Raw genomic sequence first — 25,459 nt, 5'->3', positions numbered from 1 at the left:
TTTGTCTGATAAAATTTTCAATTTGTGTGAATATAACTACAACATAAACACAGGAGGTAAAGGAGACCTACGCAGTGATAAAATTTCAACATTTCACTTGAAAATATAAAATGTCAATTGTAAATAGAATGTTAAAAATTTACATTCAGGCCCTGGCCGGTTGGCTCAGCGGTAGAGCGTTGGCCTGGCGTGCGGGGCACCCGGGTTTGATTCCCTGCCAGGGCACATAGGAGAAGCGCCCATTTGCTTCTCCACCCCCCCCCTCCTTCCTCTCTGTCACTCTCTTCCCCTCCAGCAGCCAAGGCTCCATTGGAGCAAAGATGGCCCGGGCGCTGGGGATGGCTCCTTGGCCTTTGCCCCAGGCGCTAGAGTGGCTCTGGTCGCGGCAAAAGTGACGCCCCGGAGGGGCAGAGCATCGCCCCCTAGTGGGCAGAGCTTCGCCCCTGGTGGGCGTGCCGGGTGGATCCCGGTCGGGCGCATGCAGGAGTCTGTCTGTCTCTCCCCGTTTCCAGCTTCAGAAAAATACAAAAAAAAAAAAGAAAAAAAATTTACATACATACATATATATATATATGTATATAAATAAATTCCTAGGAAAAACCCCCAAAAATACTGTGCAGAGAAAGCAGTTAAAACCCATAAAAGACTAATTAAAATGAATTAAAAATAGTAACTCCAAAAAAGTGAAAAAAGGAAACAAAGGAACAAAATAGTAATGGAACAAACAGAAAACAAATGATAACATGGTGGACTTAAACCCAAATATATTAATAATTACACTAAGTATAAATGTTCTAAACACACCAACTAAAAGACTATCAGAATAAACTTTAAAAAACAGAACCAAACTATATGTTGTATATACAAAACTCACTTCAAACATGACATAAGTAGGTTAAAAGTAAAAGGATGGAAAAATATACATTACATAAACACTAATCTAAAGAGAGCCCAGTGCTAATGAGCACACGAAAAGAATTCCAACATGATTAGCTACCAGGGAAATACAAATCAAAACCACATTTGAGATGCTTCCATTCTACTAGAATGGCTAATGTAAAAAAGACAGCTAACAAGTGTTGGCCAGAATACAGAATTTGGAACTTTCATAAATTGCTGGATGGAAAGTGCAGGCACTTTGGAAAACGGTTTGGTAGTTCTTCAAAAGGTTCAACGTGATATAGCAATTTTACTCGTAGGTATACATCAAAAATGAAAATGTGTCATGCCAAAAACAGTACATAAATGTTCACAGCCACAGTATTCACAATAGCCAAAAACTAGAACTAACCCAAATATCCATCAACTCATAAATCAGTAAATAAAATGTGGCATATTCATAAAGTGGAAAATTTTTTGCAAAAGAAGAGGAATGATATACTGGCACATACTACAAAATGGATAAAAACTGAAAAATTATGCTCAGTGAAAGAACCCAGTTGCTAACCCCACATATTTTATGATTCATTTACATGCTGTCTAGAAGAGCTAAAGCCATAGAAACAGAAAGATTAGTGGTTTTCTGACATTGGGGGAGAGGGGGAGACTGGGGAGAGGTAAGGAGAATGAGGAATGGCTATTAACAGAGTAGGATTTCTTTCTGGAATGATAAAAATATTCTCAAGTTGTGGTGATGGGTTGTACAATTCTGTAAATATACAAAAACAAAACAAAACTAACAAACAAAACACCACCACCAAATGGTATGCTTTAAATAAATATTTACCCATTTAAGTGGTATATGTTATATATCAATAAAGGTATATAATATGTGAATTATATCTCAATAAAGGTATTAAAAAAGAATAGTGTGGTAGGTATATTCATCTTTAGATGAATTTTAGAGAAAAAATATATATGGGTGGCAAATAGGTATATGAAAACATGTTCATCAGCAACAGCCAGTAATTGTAGAAATACAATTAAAACCATGATGAAATCCACTACAGCCCTATTAAATTGGCTAAAATAAAAAGTACTGACATACCAAGTGCTGAAAAGGGTGTAGAGCAATTGGAACTCTCATACAATACTGGTGAGAATGCAAAATAATATAGGTATTTTGGAAAAAGGTTTGGCAGTTTCTTACAAAGTTTTTTAATTCAGTGAGAGGAGGGGAGGCAGAGATGATAGACTCCCACATGTGCCTCGACTGGGATCTACCCAGCAAGCCCACTAGGGGAACAACATTCTGCCCATCTGGGGAGTTGCTCTGTTGCTCAGCAACCAAGCTTTTCTTAGTGCCTGAGGTGGAGGCCATGGAGTCATCCTCAGCACTCAAGGTAAGCTCACTCCAATTAAGCCATGGCTGCAGGAGAGGAAGAGAGAGAGATATAAAAGAGAGAGAGAGAGAAAGAATGAGAGAGAGAGGGGTGGAGAAGCATATTGGCACTTCTCCTGTGTGCCCTGACCAAGAATCAAACCTGGGACATTCACACGCCAGGCTGATGATGCTCTACCACTGAGCCAACCAACCAGGGCTACTTCTTACAAAGTTAAACATATAGCTGCCCTATAACCAAGCAATACCACTTCTTGGTAGTTAGTTGAGAGAAATGAGTGGACAAACTGTAGTACAGACCATTTACAGTCAATACAATAGAATACTACTCAGCAATACAGAATGAAGTACTGATACAGAATGAAGTACTAATTTAGACAAATATCAAAGGCATTATGCTGAATGAAAAAAAATATGTCTCAAAAGGTTACACCATTTCTGCCAAAGAACAAAACTAGTGTCAGATAAGATCAATGGCTGTGAGGAATTAGTGGTGGGAAGAGGGTGTGGCACATAAGGACTGTATTGGGACTATGAGTAGTTCTGCATCCCCATTGCACTGGCAGTTACGTGATCCTGTATACATGTTAAAATGAATAGAACTGTAATCCAAGAAAGGACTATTTTGTGTTTTCTTAATTTATATATAAAAAAAATCACTCCTGGAGGGAAAATGGCGATGGAGTAGGTAAATGTTACAACTCCCACTTCCCAGAACCAAAGTGGATTACAACTTAACTTAGTAACAATCATCTTGAAAAACCAACTTTACACTAAACTAAGAGGAATCTATAAGCAAGCATCACTGAAGAAACCACACTGAGCTGGTAGGAAAGGCAGACGCAGAAAGGGCTGCCCCGTGCCCAGGAGTGAGAGGCAGCCTGAATGGTCTCTCATGGCAGGGTGGGTTGCCCAGAGAGTTGTGGATCCTCAGCCACAGGACCGGAACCCTAGCCTGGCGTCCAAGAGACTAGAGGAGTGTATGGACGGTAGTTAGCTGAAAGAAGAGCCAGGTTGCTGTTTGTGAGAGGGAGACAGAACTCTCAGACCCAGGCTCTGTCTTAAAGGGACCCCGCAGAAAATCTTGTTCACAGCCACTTACCCGGGGAGTGGGGTACGGGAGGCTACAGGAGCGGGGATCATCAAGAAGACTGGAGTTGCAAGAGGAGAGTGTTGTCTGGGGGCACAGGAAGAGACTGTGGGGGACAGCCACCCTGAACCCTGTACTGGGTGACTCACCAAACCTAAAGTGAACATTCTTCCTGGGAGAACAAAGCCAGCAAAGAGAAGCAATTACCCCACCCACCAGAGGCTCTCCTGCTCCAGTCAGTGCAGAGAGACACTTAGAAGCGGGGGCGCATCAGGGACACAGGTTTTGAGTGCTGAGGATCTGGGCTACATGGCTGCCCCAACCTGCTGAGTACTCTCTGAAGGGCAGCAGGGCCCAGCAGCAGAGGCAGCAGCGGCACTTGGCCTGCAAGTGGATGGGGTGGAGCCCAAGGAGGCCTCCCAAGAACCCATGAAGGGCAGAACCCTGTGAAGCGAGGAATCCCCAACGCCCATGGAGCAGAACAAGCTGCAGCCCACAAGCCCGCGCTGGTACCCGAGTGCCTGAGGAGGCGGAGGAAGAGGGGGGTCGGTGGAAAGACCTCACTTCAGAAATGGAGAGGCCTCACAATTGGCCAAGAGTGGATAAAAGCCAGAGTAGGAGTGCAGCTGATAGTTACAATGGCATCAGGGCCCAGGAGAGGCAGACACAAATTCTGGATCACCTGTAGCTCCAAGAAGATTGCTAAGGGCCCGTCAAAAGCAGCAACCCCAATGATCTGCACCAGGTTCTGGCCAGGGAGGCCCAGGGCTGGTACATTCAGTGGCCAGATACAAAGAGCATCAGCTCAGGACCTAACAACCATAGTTAGAGTGGTATCTTAAGAAAAGGCTCCTCACACTTGACCCAACTAAGGCATATGAAACTCTGTCACAAACAGCAAAAAAAGCAGTACTGGCAGACAAGAAGCCCACAGCAGATTGCAAACAGCTGAAGCCATCCCAAGAAGATTTAGAAACAACACAAATGAAAGCTGAAAAAAGACAACACCGACCCTATACTTAGCTAGCTACACAAACAATACATAAAAAGGAGCAGTCTATACAGAGACAAAATGGGAAGACAGAGAAATGCAACTCAAATGAATCAACAAGAGAAATCCCCAGAAAAGAATTAAATGAAAAGAATATAAACAAGATACTGGATACAGAGTTTAGAATAATAATTGTTAGGATGATCAAGGAGCTTAGAGCAACAATAGATGGACATAATGAACACCTAAACAAAGAGACAGCTGGCATCAAAAAGGACATTGAGCGACTTCCTTGGCCTCCATTTTTCCTCTGGGCCAGAGAACCTCACTGGGCGGGATGCATGCTCTGTACTCAATAAAGCCTTTTGTTATTCCACACACACAAAAAAAAGGACATTGAAATCATAAAAAAGAGTCAGACAGAAATGACAAACACAATAGCAGAAATGAAGACTACACTAAAAGGAATTAAAAGTGTGCTAGATGAAGCAGAGGATTGAATCAGCAATTCAGAGGACAAGATAAGCAAAAGCACGGAAGCAGAACAGCAAAAAGAAAAGAGGATCAGAAAGTCTGAGGAAACTCTAAGAGAGCTCTGTGACAACATGAACAGAAACAACATCTGCATAATAGGGGTTCCTAAAGGAGAAGAGAAAAAACACGATAGAGAACCTGAAGAAATCATAGCTGAAAACTTCCCTAAATTGATGCAGGGAAAAGTCACACAAGTTCAAGAAGCTGAGAATCCCATTAAAGAGGAACCCCAAAAGACCTACACCAAGATACATCATAATTAAAATACCATAGCTAAGAGATATAAATAACAAAAATAAAAATACCAAAGCAAGAGAAAAGCAGTCAATCACCTGCAAAGGAGCCCCAATAAGGATGACATCCTACTTCTCAACAGAAACATTAAGAGGCCAAAAAGGAATGGCAAGAAATATTCAAAGTAATGCAGAACAAGAACTTACAACCAAGACTTCTTTATCCAGCAAAGCTATTGTTTAAAATTGAAGTAGAAATAAAAAGCTTCCTAGACAAAAAAACTCAAAGAATTCATTACAACCAAACCAATGCTGCCAGAAATGTTAAGGGGCCTGTTGTAAACAGAACAAAGGGGGGAAAATTGAGAAAAAGAAGAATGTAGATTTAAAGAATAAAATGGCAATAAACGACTACATATCAATAATAACCTTAAATGCAAATGGATTAAATGCTCCAATGAAAAGACACAGGGTACATGCATGGATAAGAAAACAGGAGCCATACATATGCTGTCTACAAGAGACCCACCTCAAAACAAATGATACACGTAGACTGAAAGTAATGAAAAAAAAAATTTCATGCAAATGAAAATGAAGAAAAAGCTGGAGTAGCAATACTTATATCTGACAAAATAGACTTTAAAACAAAGATAAGGAATAAAGAAGGTCACTACATAATGATTAAAAGGAGTAATCCAACAGGAAGATATAACCATTATAAATATCTATGCACCTAATATAGGAGCACCTAAATATATAAAGAAGACTTTGATGGACATAAAGGGTGAAATCAACAGCAATACTATAATTGTAGGGGATTTCAATACCCCACTAACATCACTTGATTGATCCTCAAAAAGAAAATTAACTCCTGAACAGGCGGTGGCACAGTGGATATGCTGGCTCCAGCAAGGCATTACTCGGTCTGCTGAAGGCGTGCGGTCAAGGCACATATGAGAAAGCAATCAATGAACAACTAAAATGTTGCAACGCGCAATTAAAAAGTAATGATTGATGCTTCTCATCTCTCTCCGTTCCTGTCTGTCTGTCCCTGTCTATCTCTCTCTCTGACTCACTCTCTGTCTCTGTAAAAAATAAAAAATAGCCCTGGCTGGTTGGCTCGGCCTGGCAAGCGAAAGTCCCGGGTTTGATTCCCGGCCAGGGCACACAGGAGAAGGGTCCATCTGCTTCTCCACCCCTCCTCCTCTCCTTCCTCTCTGTCTCTCTCTTCCCCTCCTGCAGCCGAGGCTCCATTGGAGCAAAGATGGCCTGAGCGCTGGGGATGGCTCCATGGCCTCTGCCTCAGGCGCTAGACTGGCTCTGGTCACGAAAGAGCGACGCCCCAGATGGGCAGAGCAAGCCGGGCGGATCCTGGTCAGGCGCATGTGGGAGTCTGACTGCCTCCCCGTTTCCAGCTTCAAAAAAATACAAAAAATAAAAATTAAAAATATTTAAAAAAAGAAATATAAAAAAGAAAATTAACAAGGAAATAGCAGACTTAAAGGACACACTAGATCAACTGGATTTAATAAATACTTCAGAACCTTTCACCCCAAAGCAGCAGAATATACATTCTTTTCAAGTGCTCATGGTACATTCTCTAGAATAGATAGACCACACGGTAGGACACAAAATGAGTCTCAATAAATTTAAGAAGACTGGAATCATATCAAGCATCTTCTTGGATCACAATGGTATGAAACTAGAAATCAACTACAATAGAAAAACCGGAAAACATTCAAACACTTGGAGGCTAAATAGCATGTTATTAAGTAACAAATAGATTAACAAAATCAAGGAAGAAGTAAAAAATTTCCATGAAACAAATGAAAATGAACATACAACCAACTCAAAATTTAAGGGACGCAGCAAAAGCAGTCCTGAGAGGGAAGTTTATAGCATTACAGGAATATCATAAGAAGCAAGAAAAACTCAAATAAACAACTTAACCCTGCATCTAAAAGAACTAGAAGAAGACCAACAAATAAAGCCCAGAGGAGGTAGAAGGAAGGAAATAATAAGGATCAGAGTGGAAATAAATGATATAGAGGCTAAGAAAAAAAAAATACAGAAGATTAATGAAACCAAGAGCTGATTTTTTGAAAAGGTAAACAAAATTAATGAACCTTTAACTAGACTCACCAAAAAAAAAAAAAAAGAGGACTCAAATAAATAAAATTAGAAATGAGAGTAGAGAAGTAACAACTGACACCACAGAAATACAAAGAATTTTAAGAAAATACTATGAAGAACTGTACACCAAAAAATTAGACAACCCAGGTGAAATGAACAAATTCCTTGAAACATATCATCTTTCAAAAATCCATCTGGAAAAATCAGAAAACCTAAACAGACCAATTACAACAAATGAGATCGAAACAGTTATCAAAAAACTACCAACAAACAAAAGCCCTGGGCCAGATGGCTTCACAGGCGAATTCTATCACATATTCATTCAAAGAAGAACTAACTCTTATCCTTCTCAAGCTATTTTAAAAAATTCAAGAGGAGGGAAGACTTCCAAGCTCTTTTTATGAGGGAAGCATAATTCTGACTCCAAAACCAGGCAAATACAATACAAAGAAAGAAAACTATAGGCTAATATCCTTCGTGAACTTAGATACTAAAGTTCTCAACAATATATTAGCAAACTGGATCCAGCAATACATGAAGAAAATCATACACCATGATCAAGTGGGATTTATTCTGGGGAGGCAAGGATGGTACAATATTCACAATGTGATTCATCACAAAAACAAAAGGAAGGAGAAAAATCACATGATTATATCAATAGATGCAGAAAAAGATTTGATAAAATCCAGCACCGACTTATGATCAAAACTCTCAGCAAAGGTCAGAGTAATGGCGGGATAGGAAGTGATACCGATAAATCTCCCCAAAACTCAACAAGATCTTCAACCAGAAACAGAAAAACCTATCCTTGGAGCCTCCAGATGTTTCGCAATACACCCGAAGGTATGGTCGAGCAAAAAATTGGCTAAATATATAACCAAACTCCGAAGGAAATAGGGAGTAAGAAATGCTCCGCCTTCCTCACTAACCTAAACAGGGCGGTTTTCTCTGGGAACTGTGAATATAGAAACTGAGGCAGGCAAAGGGGGTGAATAGATCCAGGCCGCAGCACAAACGGCCGAACCAGGCTGTGGCACGGAGATCCAAGCCAAGGAAAAACTGTTCCTGTGGCAACCCGGGCAATACAAGCTAACACTCGCGCCAAACCCAGACAAAGAAAGACAAGCGGGGCAGCCATTTTACCCGATCTCCTGGTCGGCGTGCGCAGATAGTGGGCGAGAGATTTCTTCCAAAGCCCCGGGAGTGGGTGCCCGTGTTACCCCACAGAGAGGCAGAGTCAGAGGCCTTTCTGTGGGCCGAAAGCAGAATCTCTGGGCAGCCCCAGCACCCTGGGAAAGCCGCACACGGGAGAGATCGAGAACTAATTCCAACGGTGGAACTTTTCCGTGCTGGTGGGGGTTTCACTCAGCGGCCGGGAAACGCGGCCAGCCTGATATCCTGGTCTGCGCACACAGATAGCAAGAGATTTCTCCGAGTGCCTTGGCAGTGCGTGCCTGTGTTATCGCACAGAGGGGCAGAGTCAGGGGCCTTTGTGTGGGCCAAAGTGGAATCTCGGGCTGTCCCAGCGCCTTGCAAAAACCACGCACGGGGACGGAGCGAGAGCCAATTCCAACACTGGAACTTTTCCATGCGGTTGGGGGTTTCACTCAGAGCGTGAGACTGCCGGCCGGATATCCTGGTCTGCGCGCGCAGATAGTGAGCAAGAGTTTCCTCCAAGCGCCCCAGAAGTGGGTGCCCGCCTGTGTTACCGGACAGAGTGGCAGAGCCAGAGGTCTTTGAGTGGGCGGAAACCCCGCCTGATTATGCTAGCAGCTCTAACTGACTGAGCCTTACCCAGAACCCTGTGCTGAGTGGAAATAGAGTGGGGAGTTGCCAGCTCTTTGAGCCTCTTACTATCCAGGCAGAGGCAGCAGCAACCCCATAGCTGGATTATCAGGCAACTAATTGAGGAAGGAAAGACTAGGAGAAAGGCTCTAGGATCACGGACTCTCTCACTGTCGCAGCCTATAAATGCTAATGAGCCTCGACTGCCAACGAGACTAAAGCACAATACATGACATCGCCATAGAGACTTATCAACTGCAAACCTCTACCTGAGCGTGCCAAAGGGGCAGAACCCAGGGTACAGAGTCACCGACCAGGAAGAGGGAGACTCCGAAAAGAAAAAGCAAGAAGATAACCTCTCAAAATCAAGAATAATCTGCAGACTTTATAACCTATCCCATTTTATTATATTTGTTCGTTTGTTTCTCTTATCTTCATTCTTGATATTTTTTTTCCTCCTCCAATTTGGCCGTTTAACTCTCTGCCAGTCTTACTCTCTCCTCTCCTTGAACTACACTACCCATAAGTGTTACATCTCCCATTATCTTTTCTTTCCTCTTCCTTTCTCTCTATGAGGGTTGTACTCCAAAACCCTTAACTCTCTCTCTCCTCTTTTTTCCTTTTTCTTCTTTTAGTGGTTCCCCCCCTTTTTTTTCTCTCTCTCTTTCTTTTCTCCCTCTAAATTAATTTCTTCCTTTCTCCTTTACATCTCCTCTCATTCAAACCTCAATAACAAACAAATTATCTTATCTGGGACTCAAACTTATGTTTGTGGCATTTTGGGGGGTTTTTATTTCACCTTTTTAACTCACAAGCAGTGATCCCATCCCTGGCTCTCCATTTTATCTAGTTCTTGTTCGACTAAATACAATAGTAATTTTTTAATTTGTCCCCCCATTTTTCTGTTTCCCTCTTATTCCTCTCATCATAACTCTTAGTCAACCAACACCTAAAAGCAAATCATTTTATTCTTCACCCAAATTTTTTCCATATTTGCTTTTTGTGGGTCCATACCCCCTTCTTTATTCTTTCTTTCTTTTTTTTTTTTTTTTTGACCCTTTATTACTTTTCCCCAATTCAGGCCCTCCATTACAGGCATTGTTTGTTATAATTCACAGTTCACCACAAGATTTTCTCAAGAAAGAGGGGAGAGGAGAGGAGAGGAGAGGAAAAAAAGGAGGGGGGGAATAATTTCCTTTTTTTAAAAATTTTTATTTTATTTTATTTTTCTTTATTTCATTATTAATTTTTATTTAAAAAAAACGACTCTTCGATTTTTTATTTTTTTAACTTTTTATTCTTTATTAAATCTCATTAATACTATCAACAAAACCACCCTCAGATGCCATTAAGGAAGAGAAAATCGAATATCATGGATACAAAAGAAAGAGAGGTAACGCAGCTAGATGAGGAAAAATCTATGGAGAAAAAATTTAATATGTTGGAAACCTTGGAACTAAATGACAGAGAATTCAAGATAGAAATCCTAAAAATTCTCTGAGATATACAAGAAAACACAGAAAGGCAATTTAGGGAGCTCAGAAAACAACTCAATGAACACAAAGAATATATGTCCAAGGAAATTGAAACTATAAAAACAAATCAAACAGAGATGAAAAACTCAATTCACGAGCTGAAATATGAAGTAACAAGCTTAGCTAATAGAACAGGTCAGATAGAAGAGAGGATTAGTGAAATAGAAGACAAGCAACTTGAGGCACAACAGAGAGAAGAAGAAAGAGACTCAAAATTTTAAAAAAATGAGATAACCCTACAAGAATTATCTGACTCCATCAAAAAGAATAACATAAGAATAATAGGTATATCAGAGGGAGAAGAGAGAGAAAATGGAATGGAGAACATACTCAAACAAATAATAGATGAGAACTTCCCAAGCCTGTGGAAAGAACTAAAGCCTCAAGTTCAAGAAACAAACAGAACTCCGAGTTTTCTTAACCCCAACAAACCTACTCCAAGGCATATCATAATGAAATTGACACAAACCAACAGCAAAGAAAAAATTCTCAAGGCAGCCAGGGAAAAGAAGAATACAACATATAAAGGAAGGCCCATTAGATTATCATTAGATTTCTCAGCAGAAACTCTACAAGCTAGAAGAGAGTGGACCCCAATATTTAAAGTCCTGAAAGAGAGGAACTTTCAGCCACGAATACTATACCCATCAAAGCTATCCTTCAAATATGAAGGAGAAATAAAAACATTCACAGATACAGAAAAGATGAGGGAATTTAGCATCAGGAAACCCCCACTCCAGGAATTACTAAAGGGGGTTCTCCAATCAGATACAAAGAACAAAAAAAAAACAGAGCCACAAGTAAAAGCTCCAAGAAGAACACAATAAAACCAAATTTAAACTGTGACAACAACAAAAAGAAAGGGGGGGGAGAAGATGGAGATTAACAGTAGCAAAGGACGATGGAGTGCAAAAGAACTCACAAAATAGTTCGCTACAATGAACAGGGTAGGAACCCTTTTCATTACTTAAAGGTAACCACCATTAAAAAAACCACCACATAAGCACATGAGATAAAAAAAGATAGCAACAGAGGAAAGATGTATGGAATACAACCAAATAAAAACAAAAGATAGAAAAACGAAAGAGAAGGATCAAACAAGACACAAAACTAACAGAAAGCAAGATATAAAATGGCAATAGGGAACTCACAAGTATCAATAATTACACTAAATGTAAACGGATTAAACTCACCAATAAAAAGGCACAGAGTAGCAGAATGGATTAAAAAAGAAAATCCAACTGTATGCTGCCTACAGGAAACTCAACTAAGTAACAAGGATAAAAACAAATTCAAAGTGAAAGGCTGGAAAACAATACTCCAAGCAAATAACATCCAAAAAAAAGCAGGTGTAGCAATACTCATATCGGATAATGCTGACTACAAGACAGCAAAAGTACTCAGAGAAAAAAATGGCCATTTCAAAATGGCTAAGGGGACACTGAATCAAGAAGACATAACAATTCTTAATCTTTATGCACCAAACCAAGGAGCACCAAAATATATAAGACAGCTACTTATTGACCTTAAAACAAAAACTGACAAAAATACAATCATACTTGGAGACCTCAATACACCGCTGACGGCTCTAGATCGGTCATCCAAACAGAGAATCAACAAAGACATAGTGGCCTTAAACAAAACACTAGAGCACCTGGATATGATAGACATCTACAGGACATTTCATCCCAAAGTGACTGAGTATACATTTTTCTCCAGTGTACATGGATCATTCTCAAGAATTGACCATATGTTGGGCCACAAAAACAACATCAGCAAATTCAGAAAAATCGAAGTTGTACCAATCATATTTTCTGATCATAAAGCCTTGAAACTAGAATTCAACTGCAAAAAAGAGGAAAAAAATCCCACAAAAATGTGGAAACTGAACAACATACTTTTAAAAAATGAATGGGTCAAAGAAGAAATAAGTGCAGAGATCAAAAGATATATACAGACTAATGAAAATGACAATACGACATATCAGAATCTATGGGATGCAGCAAAAGCAGTGATAAGAGGGAAGTTCATATCACTCCAGGCCTATATGAACAAACAAGAGAGAGCCCAAGTGAACCACTTAACTTCACACCTTAAGGAACTAGAAAAAGAAGAACAAAGACAACCCAAAACCAGCCGAAGAAAGGAGATAATAAAAATCAGAGCAGAAATAAATGAATTAGAGAACAGAAAAACTATAGAAAAAATTAATAGAACAAGGAGCTGGTTCTTTGAAAAGATCAACAAAATTGACAAACCCTTGGCAAGACTTACCAAGGAAAAAAGAGAAAGAACTCATATAAACAAAATCCAAAATGAAAGAGGAGAAATCACCACGGACAGTGTAGATATACAAAGAATTATTGTAGAATACTATGAAAAACTTTATGCCACTAAATTCAACAACCTAGAAGAAATGGATAAATTCCTAGAACAATACAACCTTCCTAGACTGTCAAGAAGAAGCAGAAAGCCTAAACAGACCTATTAGTAGAGAAGAAATAGAAAAAACCATTAAAAACCTCCCCCAAAATAAAAGTCCAGGCCCTGACGGCTATACCAGCGAATTTTATCAAACATTCAAAGAAGACTTGGTTCCTATTCTCCTCAAAGTCTTCCAAAAAATTGAAGAAGAAGCAATACTTCCAAACACATTTTATGAGGCCAACATAACCCTCATACCAAAACCAGGCAAGGATGGCACAAAAAAAGAAAACTACAGACCAATATCTCTAATGAATATGGATGCTAAAATACTAAAAAAAATACTAGCAAATCAAATACAACAACATATTAAAAAAATAATACATCATGATCAAGTGGGATTCATCCCAGAATCTCAAGGATGGTTCAACACACGTGAAACAGTTAACGTAATACACCATATCAACAAAACAAAGAACAAACACCACATGATCTTATCAATAGACACAGAAAAGGCTTTCAATAAAATACAACACAATTTTATGTTTAAGACTCTCAACAAAATGGGTATAGAAGGAAAATATCTCAACATGATAAAGGCCATATATGATAACCATCAGCTAACATCATATTAAATGGCACTAAACTGAAGTCTTTCCCCTTAAATCAGGAACAAGACAGGGTTGTCCACTCTCTCCACTCTTATTTAATGTGGTACTAGAGGTTCTAGCCAGAGCAATCAGACAAGACAAAGAAATAAAAGGCATCCATATCGGAAAAGAAGAAGTAAAGGTATCACTTTTTGCAGATGATATGATCGTATACATCGAAAACCCAAAGAATTCACAAAAAGACTACTAGAAACAATAAGCCAATACAGTAAGGTCGCAGGATACAAAATTAACATACAGAAGTCAATAGCCTTTCTATATGCCAACAATGAAACAATTGAGAACGAACTCAAAAGAATAATCCCCTTCACAATTGCAACAAAAAAAATAAAATACTTAGGAATAAACATAACAAAGAATGTAAAGGACTTATATAATGAAAACTATAAACCATTGTTAAGGGAAATCGAAAAAGATATAATGAGATGGAAGAATATACCTTGTTCTTGGCTAGGAAGAATAAATATAATCAAGATGGCTATATTACCCAAAGCAATATACAAATTTAATGCATTTCCCATCAAAATTCCAATGACATTTTTTAAAGAAATAGAGAAAAAATCACCAGATTTATATGGAACTATAAAAAACCCCGAATAGCCAAAGCAATCCTAAAGAAAAAGAATGAAGCTGGAGGCATTACAATACCTGACTTCAAACTCTATTATAGGGCCACGACAATCAAAACAGCATGGTATTGGCAGAAAAATAGACACTCAGACCAATGGAACAGAATAGAAAGTCCAGAAATAAAACCACATATATATAGTCAAATAATTTTTGATAAAGGGGCCAACAACACACAATGGAGAAAAGAAAGCCTCTTCAATAAATGGTGCTGGGAAAACTGGAAAGCCACATGCAAAAGAATGAAACTCTACTACAGTTTGTCCCCCTGTACTAAAATTAACTCAAAATGGATCAAAGATCTAAACATAAGACCTGAAACAATTAAGTACATAGAAGAAGACATAGGTACTCAACTCATGGATCTGGGTTTTAAAGAGCATTTTATGAACTTGCCTCCAATGGCAAGAGAAGTGAAGGCAAAAATTAATGAATAGGACTACATCAGACTAAGAAGTTTTTGCTCAGCAAGAGAAACTGATATCAAAATAAACAGAAAGTCAACTAAATGGGAAATGATATTTTCAAACAACAGCTCAGATAAGGGCCCAATATCCAAAATATACAAAGAACTCATAAAACTCAACAACAAACAAACAAACAATCCAATGAAAAAATGGGAAGAGGATATGAACAGACACTTCTCCCAGGAAGAAATACAAATGGCCAACAGATATATGAAAAGATGCTCATCTTCTTTAATTAGAGAAATGCAAATCAAAACTGCAATGAGATACCACCTCACACCTTTTCGATTAGCTATTTTTAGCAAGACAGGTAATAGCAAGTGTTGGAGAGGCTGTGGATAAAAGGGAACCCTCATCCACTGTTGGTGGGAATGTAAAGTAGTACAACCATTATGGAAGAAAGTATGGTGGTTCCTCAAAAAACTGAAAATAGAACTACCTTATGACCCAGCAATCCCTCTACTTGGTATATACCCCAAAAACTCAGAAACATTGATACGTAAAGACACATGCAGCCCCATGTTTATTGCAGCATTGTTCACAGTGGCCAGGACATGGAAACAACCAAAAAGCCCGTCAATAGATGACTGGATAAAGAAGATGTGGCACATATACACTATGGAATACTACTCAGCCATAAGAAATGATGACATCGGATCATTTACAGCAAAATGGTGGGATCTTGATAACATGATACGAAGCGAAATAAGTAAAGCAGAAAAAACCAGGAACTGCATTATTCCATACGTAGGTGGGACATAAAAGTGAAACTAAGAGACATTGATAAGAGTGTGGTGGTTGGGGGGGGGGGGGGGCGGGGGGGGGAGGGGCACAAAGAAAACTAGATAGAAGGTGAAAGAGGACAGACAATCTGACTCTGGGTGATGGGTATGCAACATAACTGAACGACAAGATAACCTGGACTTGTTATCTTTGAATATATGTATCCTGATTATTGATGTCGCCCCATTAAAAAAATAAAATACTATTAAAAAAAAAAACTCTCAGAAAAGTGGGAATACAGGGAACATATCTCAACATGATAAAGGCCATCTATGACAAACTCACAGCTGACATCATACTCAATGGGCAAAAATTAAAAGCAATCCTCTTAAGATCAGGAACAAGGCAAGGTAGTGGTGCCCCTTTCACCACTCTTTTTTTTCTTTTTAATTTTTTAAAAATATTTTTAAATTTTTTACAGAGACAGAGAGAGTCAAGAGGGATAGATAGGGACAGACAGGCAGGAACAAAGAGCGATGAGAAGCATCAACCATAAGTTTTTCATTGCGACACCTTAGTTGTTCATTGATTGCATTCTCATATGTGCCTTGATCTTGGGCCTTCAGCAGACCGAGTAACCCCTTGTACAAGTCAGAGACCTTGGGTCCAAGCAGGTGAGCTTTGCTCAAACCAGATGAGCCCGTGTTCAAGCTGGTGACCTTGAGGTCTTGAACCTGGGTCCTCCGCATCCCAGTCTGACGCTCTATCCACTGCACCACTGCCTGGTCAGGCTCACCACTCTTATTCAACATAGTTCTGGAAGTCCTACCAACAGCAATTAGACAAGAAGAAGAAATAAAAGGCATCCAAATTGGAAAAGAAGAAGTAAAACTATCATTATTTGCTGATGATATGATACTGTTCATAGAAAACCCTAAAGTCTCAGTCAAAAAACTGCTGGACCTGATAAATGAATTCAGCATGGTGGCAGGATATAAAATTAATATTCAGATATCAGAGACATTTTTATACACCAACAATGAACTGTCTGAAAGAGAAATTATGAAAACAATCCCCTTCACTATTGAACAAAAAAATAAAGTACCTAGGAGTATATTTAACTAAGGAGGTTACAGATTTATACTAAGAAACTTATAAAACACTGATAAAAGAAATCAAGGAAGATACAAACAAGTGGAAGCATATACCATGTTCATGGATAGGAAGAATAAACATCATTAAAATGTCTATATTACCCAAAGCAATCTATAAATTCAATGCAATTCCTATTAAAATACCAAGGACATATTTCAAAGATATAGAACACATATTCCAAAAATTTATATGGAACCAAAAAAGAACATGAATAGCCTCAGCAATCTTGAAAGAGAAGAATAAAGTTGGTGGTATCACACTTCCTGATATCAAGTTATATATATTCAAAACAGCTTGGTACTAGCAAAAAAAAAACCCAGGCATATAGATCAATGGAATAGAAAAGAGAACCCAGAAATAATCCCATACCTTTATGGACAATTGATATTTGACAAAGGAGGTAATAGCATACAATGGAGTAAAGACAGTCTCTTTAACAAATGGTGTTGGGAAAATCGGACAGCTACCTGCAAAAAAAATGAAATTAGACCAGCTTACACCATTCACAAAAATAAACTCAAAATGGATAAAAGACTTAAATGTGAGTCGTGAAACCATAACCATCTTAAAAGAAAACATAGGCAGTAAGCTCTCCAATATATTTGCTGATTTATCTCCACTGGCAAGTGAAATAAATAACAGGATGAACAAAAGGGACTATATCAAATGAAACAAGTTTTGCACAGCTAAAAACAATATGAACAAAATAACAAGACAAACCACACAATGGGAGAACATATTTGTTTATTTATTTTTTATTTTTATTTTTATTTTTAAATTTTTCTGAAGTTGGAAACGGGGAGAGACAGTCAGACAGACTCCCGCATGCGCCCGACCAGGCTCCACCCAGCACGCCCACAAGGGGGCGATGCTCTGCCCCTCTGGGACGTCGCTCTGTTGCGACCAGAGCCACTCCAGTGCCTGGGGCAGAGGCCAAGGAGCCATCCCCAGCGCCCGGGCCATCTTTGCTCCAGTGGAGCCTTGGCTGCGGGAGGGGAAGAGAGAGACAGAGAGGAAGGAGAGGGGAGGGATGGAGAAGCAGATGGGCGTTTCTCCTGTGTGCCCTGGCCGGGAATCGAACCAGGGACTTCTGCACGCCAGGCTGACGCTCTACCACTGAGCCAACCGGCCAGGGCGAGAACATATTTGTTAATACGTCTGATAAGAGTTTAATAACCAAAATTTATAAAGAACGTGTAAAACTCAACACCAAGTAAACAATCCAATCAAAAAATGTCCAAAAGAAATGAACAGACACTTCTCCAAAGAGGACATACAGATGGCAATAGGCAGATTAAAAAATATTCAACATCACTAATCATTAGAGAAATGCAAATTAAAACCACGAGATATCACCACACCAGTCAGAATGGTGCTCATCAACAAAACTACACAGAATAAGCGCTGGCGAGGATGTGGAGAAAAGGGAACCTTCATGCACTGCTGGTGGGAATGCAGATCGGTGCAGCCACTTGGAAAACAATATGGAGATTCCTCAAAAAATTGAAAATCAAACTGCCTTTTGACCCAGTCTTCCCACTTTTAGGAATATATCCTAAGAACACTAAATCACTGATTCAAAAGAAGAAATGCACCCCCATGTTCATGGCAGCATTGTTTACGGTAGCGAAGATCTGGAAACAGCCCAAGTGTCCATCAGTGGACGAGTGGATTAAAAAGGTGTGGTACATATACACAATGGAATACTATGAGGCCATGAAAAAGAAGGAAATCTTACTTTTTACAACAACATGGATGGACCTGGAAACTACTATGTTAAGTGAAATACGCCAGGCAGAGAAAGAAAAATATCATATGACCTCACTCATTTGAGAAATCCAATGAACAATGTGAACCGAGGAACGGAATAGAGGCAGAGGAGAGATCAAAGGGACCCGAGGTTAAAGCGGACAGAGGGAAAGGAGATGAGAGGATAGGATCAGAGAAGGGAAAGAGATTGGTGAACTTATATTATATATACATAACACAGTGTTATAGAGAGCCGAAAAGCAAATCCTGGAGGGAAGGCATTGAGGGGAAGGGGCAAGGGGGATGTTGAGGAGAACACAGGGGTGGGCAGGGAAGTATTTGGTGGGAATCTATGTAAACACAACAAATTTAAATTAATAAAAAAAAAAAATCACTCCCTATCCCCAAGATTTTGTATTTGTTTTTTTTTTTTTTTTTTACAGGGACAGAGAGTCAAAGAGAGGGATAGATAAGGACAGACAGACAGGAACGGAGAGAGATGAGAAGCATCAATCATCAGTTTCTCCTTGCGACACCTTAGTGTTCATTGATTGCTTTCTCATATGTACCTTGACCGTGGGCCTTCAGCAGACTGAGTGACCTCTTGTTCAGAGACCTTAGGTCCGAGCTGGTGAGCTTTTTTTTGCTCAACCCAGATGAGCTCGTGCTCAAGCTGGCGACCTCAGGGTCTCGAACCTGGGTCTTCCGCATCCCAGTCCGACGCTCTATCCACTGTGCCACCGCCTGGTCAGGCAGCCTTTGTCTTTAATTCATCTGGTGTTTACTACCTGCATGTATATATAAGGCTGGTATCTATTTATATTTTCTTTTTTTTTTTTTTAGTGAGGGAGGTACAGACAGGGACAGACTGACAGTAAGGCAGAGATGAGAATCATCAACTCATAGTTGCAACACCTTAGTTGTTCATTGATTGCTTTCTCATACGTGCCTTGATGGCAGTGTGAGGTTGGGCTTTAGCCAATTCAGTGACCTTGGGCTCAAGCCAGCAACCACTGGGCTCAAACCAGTGATGATGGGGTCATGTCTAAGATCCCGCACTCAAGCTGGTGAGCCCACGCTCAAGCTGGATGAGCCCATGCTCAGGCCAGTGACCTTGTGGTTTCAAACCTGGGTCCTATTGTCCCAGGCTGACGCTCTATTCTCTGTGCGACCTCCTGTTCAGGTGATATATTTTCTTTTTTCTTATGGGGGCCTCTAGTTGCCCCAGTCCCATTCATCGAATAGTTCATTCTTCCTCCACTTAATATTTTTTTTCCTGTATTTTTCTAAAGCCGGAAACGGGGAGAGACAGTCAGACAGACTCCCGCATGCGCCTGACCGGGATCCACCCGGCACGCCCACCAGGGGGCGATGCTCTGCCCCTCCGGGGCGTCGCTCTGTTGCGACCAGAGCCACTCTAGCGCCTGGGGCAGAGGCAGAGGAGCCATCCCCAGCGCCCGGGCCATCTTTGCTCCAGTGGAGCCTTGGCTGCGGGAGGGGAAGAGAGAGACAGAGAGGAAGGAGAGGGGGAGGGATGGAGAAGTAGACGGGCACCTCTCCTGTGTGCACTGGCCCGGAATCGAACCAGGGACTTCTGCACGCCAGGCCGACGCTCTACCACTGAGCAAACCGGCCAGGGCGACCTCCACTTAATTTTTTTAAAAACTGAAATATATTTGACATATAATAGTAAGTTTAAGGTGTACATGTTGATTTTATATATTTATATATTGCAATATGATTGCCATTGTAGCAATAATTAACACCTCTATTATGTCACATATTTTTTTGGGGGTTGGAATACCCCCGGTTAAATATTAATGCCACACCTGTTACATGTTTTTCCAACAAATGTTATAGGTATGTTTCTGAGCTCTCTGTTTTCTGTGGGTCTATTTATCAATCTCTATATCAATACCATGCTGCCTCATCAGTTACAGTTGTAAAATAAACTCTTAGTATATGATATGATCAGCCATCTTTTTCTCTTTCAAAATCCCTTTATCTATTAGCCTTCTCTCCAACCTCAATCCAAATGGACCTCTAGAGCACTCCATCAACCTGCTAGATAATCATTTCAGTTAATTTAAACTGTTGGTAGCTTTCTGAACCTGAGGACTAGTATCTAATAATGTCTTTTCCTCAACAGGACAAGTGTTATCCTCATTTTATCAATAAGGAAATAAGACTCGGGGATTCCAAATGTAGGGAGCTGAATGACAGCACCATGCAGTAAGGAAGGAGCCAAGTTAGTACCAGAAATACGTAGAACTGTTGGCCCCAGGTAGTGCTCTACTCAGGAAACAAGGTGGATGGATTCCCAGGACCCTGTTTGCTTTTACCTATGGAAGAACCATCTTCGTCTCCCTGGCTGGAAAATCAAAGCAATAAAAAAAATAAATGGGAGTGTAAATGAAGAAAGGATGAAAAAATAAAATTTTAAATATTTTTCTTATAACTATTATAAGCCTAGCATCCACTTTAATTAAGCATTATAGTTTATTATAAGACCAGTAAATGTTTCCCAATAAGCTTTTTGAAATTACAATTAACCCTGACTTTAAAAAACATTCTCTAGATTGCATAAAAATACTATCAAAATAAACTACATTTAAAATTTGTTCTATAACTATAAAAATAATGCTACTGAGAGAAATGAATTTCAAACATCAGGTAATTCAAAGCATAATTTTATTAGCATTTCAGAAAAACAGTGACAAAGTGTTTCTAAGAATCTGCATGTTCATTTCCTGTATGTGAAACAACAAAATATTTTATAATATATATATATACTTTGACACCTTTTTTGAAAAACATTGTGTTTTTCCCCTTTTTTGGTTGGTAAGTGAAGTGGAAGATTGTTTCCAAAATCTCTAACAAGCTTTAAAAATAGGCTCCAGTAAAATTAAAAGAAAAAAAAAAGAGTACATATTCTCAATTAATCTGCCTATTTTCATAGTGCTTATCTTAATTATTATTTACATTACCTTCTATGGGTAGGCCCAAATTACAGGTGAAATTTTTCTAAAGCAGGTTTTTCTCCCCTGCATTAACTATATATTCACCCACTTTACCACTCAATAACCTTCAGACTCCTAGCAATGGGTTCAGAACATTCTGCTGCTGATAAAAGAAAAACCACCACCCACCCGTAACTGCAAGTGACAGTGGTTTAGTTTTAGATTTTGTTTTTTTGGGGTTTTTTTGACAGAGACAGAGAGTCAGAGCAAGGGACAGATAGGGACAGACAGGAAGGGAGAGATGAGAAGTATCAATTCTTCATTCCAGCTTGTGAGTTGTTCATTGATTGCTTTCTCATATGTGCCTTGACTGGGGGGCTACAGCAGAGCAAGTGACCCCTTACACAAGTTAGCAACCTTGGGCTTCAAGCCTGTAACCTTTGGGCTCAAGCCAGCGACCATGGGGTCATATCTATGATTCCAGGTTCAAGCTGACCACCCCGCGGTCAAGCTGGATGAGCCTGAGCTCAAGCCATCAAGCCAGTGACCTAACTTGGGTCTTCCGTGCCCCAGTCCTACGCTCAATCCACTGTGCCACCACTTGGTCAGGCTGGTAAACAATTTTTTTTTTTTTTTACAGAGACAGAGAGAGAGTCAGAGAGAGGGATAGACAGGGACAGACAGACAGGAACAGAGAGAGATGAGAAGCATCAATCATCAGTTTTTCGTTGCAACACCTTAGTTGTTCATTGATTGCTTTCTCATATGTGCCTTGACTGCGGGCCTTCAGCAGACCGAGTAACACCTTGCTCGAGCCAGCGATCTTGGGTTCAAGCTGGTGAGCTTTCGATCAAACCAGATGAGCCCGCGCTCAAGCTGGTGAGCTTGGGGTCTCGAACCTGTGTCCTCTGCATCCCAGTCCGACGCTCTGTCCACTGCGCCACCGCCTGGTCAGGCGTAAACAAAATATTTTAAAAATTCAAGTCACTCTTCTTTCTCTTTTATGTACAAACCCAGTATCCTAGAGATGGACTTACAGAAGCATTGACCTATGGATATGTCATTGAGGGTCTTCAAATGTCAACAACCTAGTTGAGTTAAAAATTTTTATAGGGTTGCTCAGGCAGGTACCATTAATGTCAATTAATAGATAATATTAACAGATACATATGGAAATAGAAAAATAATAAGGCATAGTGTGGCTTTCTTATAAACTTAGAATCTAAAAATTTTAAGAAAGAATGCATGTAAACAACATGTAAAAATAATCACCTTACACAGGCATATCAGTGTATTTGAAAGCATAGAAAATTTTCAATCTTTAAAAATTACAAAATGAGCACATTTTAAGCTTTATAAAAATGAATTTTTAAAGTTGGAAGGAATAGAATTTGAAAGTAACAATACAGGAAAAAAAATTTTAAAAACACATTATCTTAGAATTGTGGATAAATATAAGTTGCAGATTCACAAACAGATATGACAATTCAAGGAAATAACCTAATCTAAACCAGTTATTTCTAACCTATTGGGCAAGGAGCAACTGGAAGAGTTACATGGATGTACATACACCAAGCAGGGTATGCAGTCTAAAATATTTCTCTCACACATGGAGTCCACTCTTTTTCAAATATAGACACATACTAGTATAATAAAATAACAAACCACTTAAAAGCATAGTAATTTTTTTTTTTACCATTTTGCATAATCTCAATCAATAAATACCAAAAGTACAACTACTTGTGTATTAGAGGTCCACGGTTCCTAATATTCAAAACAGGTCAGTGGCCGTTTAGCTAATATACAAGGTTCCTTCTGGTTCTAAAAATTCTATGATTTTAAGGGCACCAAGGACTTCTAATGGAATCTTTAGAACTATTACATTATACATATTTATATTTGTATATGTGTATATATAAATATGTACCTGCTATGTGCCAAACATTAGACTAGCGTTTGCTACAGAGATGATTTGGACATGATTCCAGACTTAAGCTCAAGTTGGTACAAGAGACAAATATGAATAAATAATACAACCTAGTAAATACTGCAGAACTGTTTCAAGCGCTTTTAGAGCACAGTGGTATTACCAATGTCACCTCGGGGAGTCTGAGATGACAATGATCTACAATCTGGGTTTCGACAGGTGGTTAAAAAAAAAAAGGAAGCATAAGCATTCTAGACAGATGGTACAGTACATACAAAGGCACAGAGCTATGGAAGTGCACAACATGTTTGGGGAAACAGCCAGTTGTCTGGTATGGTTAGATAAGCAAGATGAAACTAAAAAGGTATAATAAATTGGAGCAGATAGTAAAAAGTCCTGAATGATACCGCTTAACCATTAGGAAATAATTGTCAGCAATACGGTTATTTAAAAAGCTTAAGGAATGAGATCAACAGTTCTTATTTCAGAATAACTACTTTGGAAGGGTGATGATAAGGATCCTTAGTTGAGAGAGGGCAACTGGAACAATACTGGTGAAAGAAGAATATCGCGCAGTGCGAGTGTAAACGCAGAATCAATGACAAAGATTTCTAGTTTGGACAGCAGGATGGGTACTTGTACCATTACCAAAAACAAGATGCAGAAGAAAGGCAGAAAACTGGGAAAAGAGTAGTATTCCTTGGAGGGCAGTTTCAAGAAAGAGGGACTAATTGTCCATATTCTATGCTGCTAAGAGATAAACAGGAAGCCGAAAGGGTCCCTTTTCCCTCCCCTTCATAGTGAGCTCCCGAGTGGATTAGGCAGGAAGAAAACAGATAAGGAAGGTGTGTCCAGAGGGCCAGGGCCAAAGCTTTTCATTAAACTTGACGCTCTTCAGAAAAAGGAGCTCAGAGCTGAGGCCGGGGAGGGGAAGTGCGGCTCCCAGGAGGGGTAACCCGCGGAGGAAACACGGAGAGCCGGGCGGTCGGCGGTTCGTGAAGAGCAAAGCCCCAGAGCCGCCCAGGAAAGGCAGCTTCCGAGCCCCTACGCCTGTTCCTGTCCCCGGATTGATTCCACTTACTCCGGTCTCGGTCCCTCGCAGCCGTCCGCTGTGGCAACTGGGACTCAAAGCCTCTGCCACCCGGGACCTGTGCACCCAGAGGAAGTCAGTCGCCTCGCCCGTTCAGCTTCTCCGGCGAGCAGACGCAGAACACCGCAGCACGAGTCGGGAGACCACTGGGGGCTCCACAAGGCTCAGCCCCATCACTGGCCGCGGAACCGCGAAGATTAGCGCCCACAGAGCTCCAACCTCGCGAGATTTCCCGCCTTTCGTCACCGTGGGGGCGGAGCCAAGAGACGACTTGTCGTTGGTCGCAGACATGCGCGAGAGGTGGAGGCGGGCCCATTTTAAGTTCCACCCCATTCACCTACCTGTTTTTTTTTTCCTGTTGGTTTCTCACAAAGTCTCGCGAGTTTTGCCAGGAAACCGGCCTAGGTGAAGAGGCCGAGAAAGGGAGGCCGGGAGGGAGGTCTTGGCGCTTAAGGGCCCCTGACTGGCTTAGCTGGTGCTGTGGTGGGTACTTCGCTGATGGGGAGACTCTCAGGTCGCCCGGAACAAACTTCCCAATGGGTGATTGCGAAAATTAACGGGTAGAAAATCTTGAAGATTAGAAGCATTTTTTTTCCCTTTTGGCTCCGCCCTCTTCCAGTTCAGCGACCCGGGCTGCGCTTCTGCCCCACCGAGGGGGAAGGGCAGTTTGGCGGGGCCGTCGAAGAGTGCTTTACGCACGCGCGAATCCCAGTGTGTGAGTGTGTGCACGCGCGCACGCGCGCGCGCTCCCGCATTTCGGAAGCCTGGGAAGAACCGGTGTGCTAAGAGATGAACGGAGAAAGCGTAGTCCCCTGTCTTTGGTACCTGACACTCTTGACTGTGCGCTGACCCTCCCCACCCAAACGGCAGCCCTTGCCAGAGAGGCTGTGGTCCGTTGCCTCTGTTCGCTTTCACTTCAGGACCAGGCACGAAAGTAAGCTAACCTCAACCCTGAGGTCTTCCTTATCCACTCACCTTGTACTTTCCGCCCCGCACCCTCCAGCAGAGTGTGTCTAGATTTCTCAAAGAAGAGTTTTGCATGAAGGGGAAGTGCGTTTGAAAGCAGAACAAGATAACTGGGTCG

General features: G+C 40.6%; 2 protein-coding genes and 1 long non-coding RNA gene across 5 annotated transcripts in view; 1 reads left to right on the top strand and 2 right to left on the bottom strand.

Annotated features, from left to right (window-relative positions):
- Positions 1–24,572, bottom strand: part of FGFR1OP2 (FGFR1 oncogene partner 2) — a 44,433-nt gene extending 19,861 nt beyond the window's left edge. Inside the window, exon 1 of one of the 2 annotated variants that reach the window (XM_066353350.1) lies at positions 24,367–24,572. The gene's annotated coding sequence lies outside the window, so the exon portion shown is untranslated. The remainder of the gene's footprint in view (positions 1–24,366) is intronic. The other variant, XM_066353352.1, reaches the window with a different exon arrangement.
- Positions 1–25,459, bottom strand: part of LOC136383500 (uncharacterized) — a 97,131-nt gene that overhangs the window by 28,632 nt on the left and 43,040 nt on the right. The gene's annotated exons all lie outside the window — the stretch shown is intronic.
- The window catches only part of INTS13 (integrator complex subunit 13), a 32,919-nt gene continuing 32,167 nt past the window's right edge, over positions 24,708–25,459 (top strand). For both annotated transcript variants that reach the window (XM_066353347.1, XM_066353339.1), the window contains exon 1: positions 24,708–25,309. The gene's annotated coding sequence lies outside the window, so the exon portion shown is untranslated. The remainder of the gene's footprint in view (positions 25,310–25,459) is intronic.

The sequence above is a fragment of the Saccopteryx leptura genome, chromosome 1, assembly GCF_036850995.1.
Source record: "Saccopteryx leptura isolate mSacLep1 chromosome 1, mSacLep1_pri_phased_curated, whole genome shotgun sequence".
Classification (NCBI taxonomy): domain Eukaryota; kingdom Metazoa; phylum Chordata; class Mammalia; order Chiroptera; family Emballonuridae; genus Saccopteryx; species Saccopteryx leptura.
Note: the sequence above shows the minus strand (reverse complement) of the source record. Positions and strands in the feature narration are given on the sequence as shown.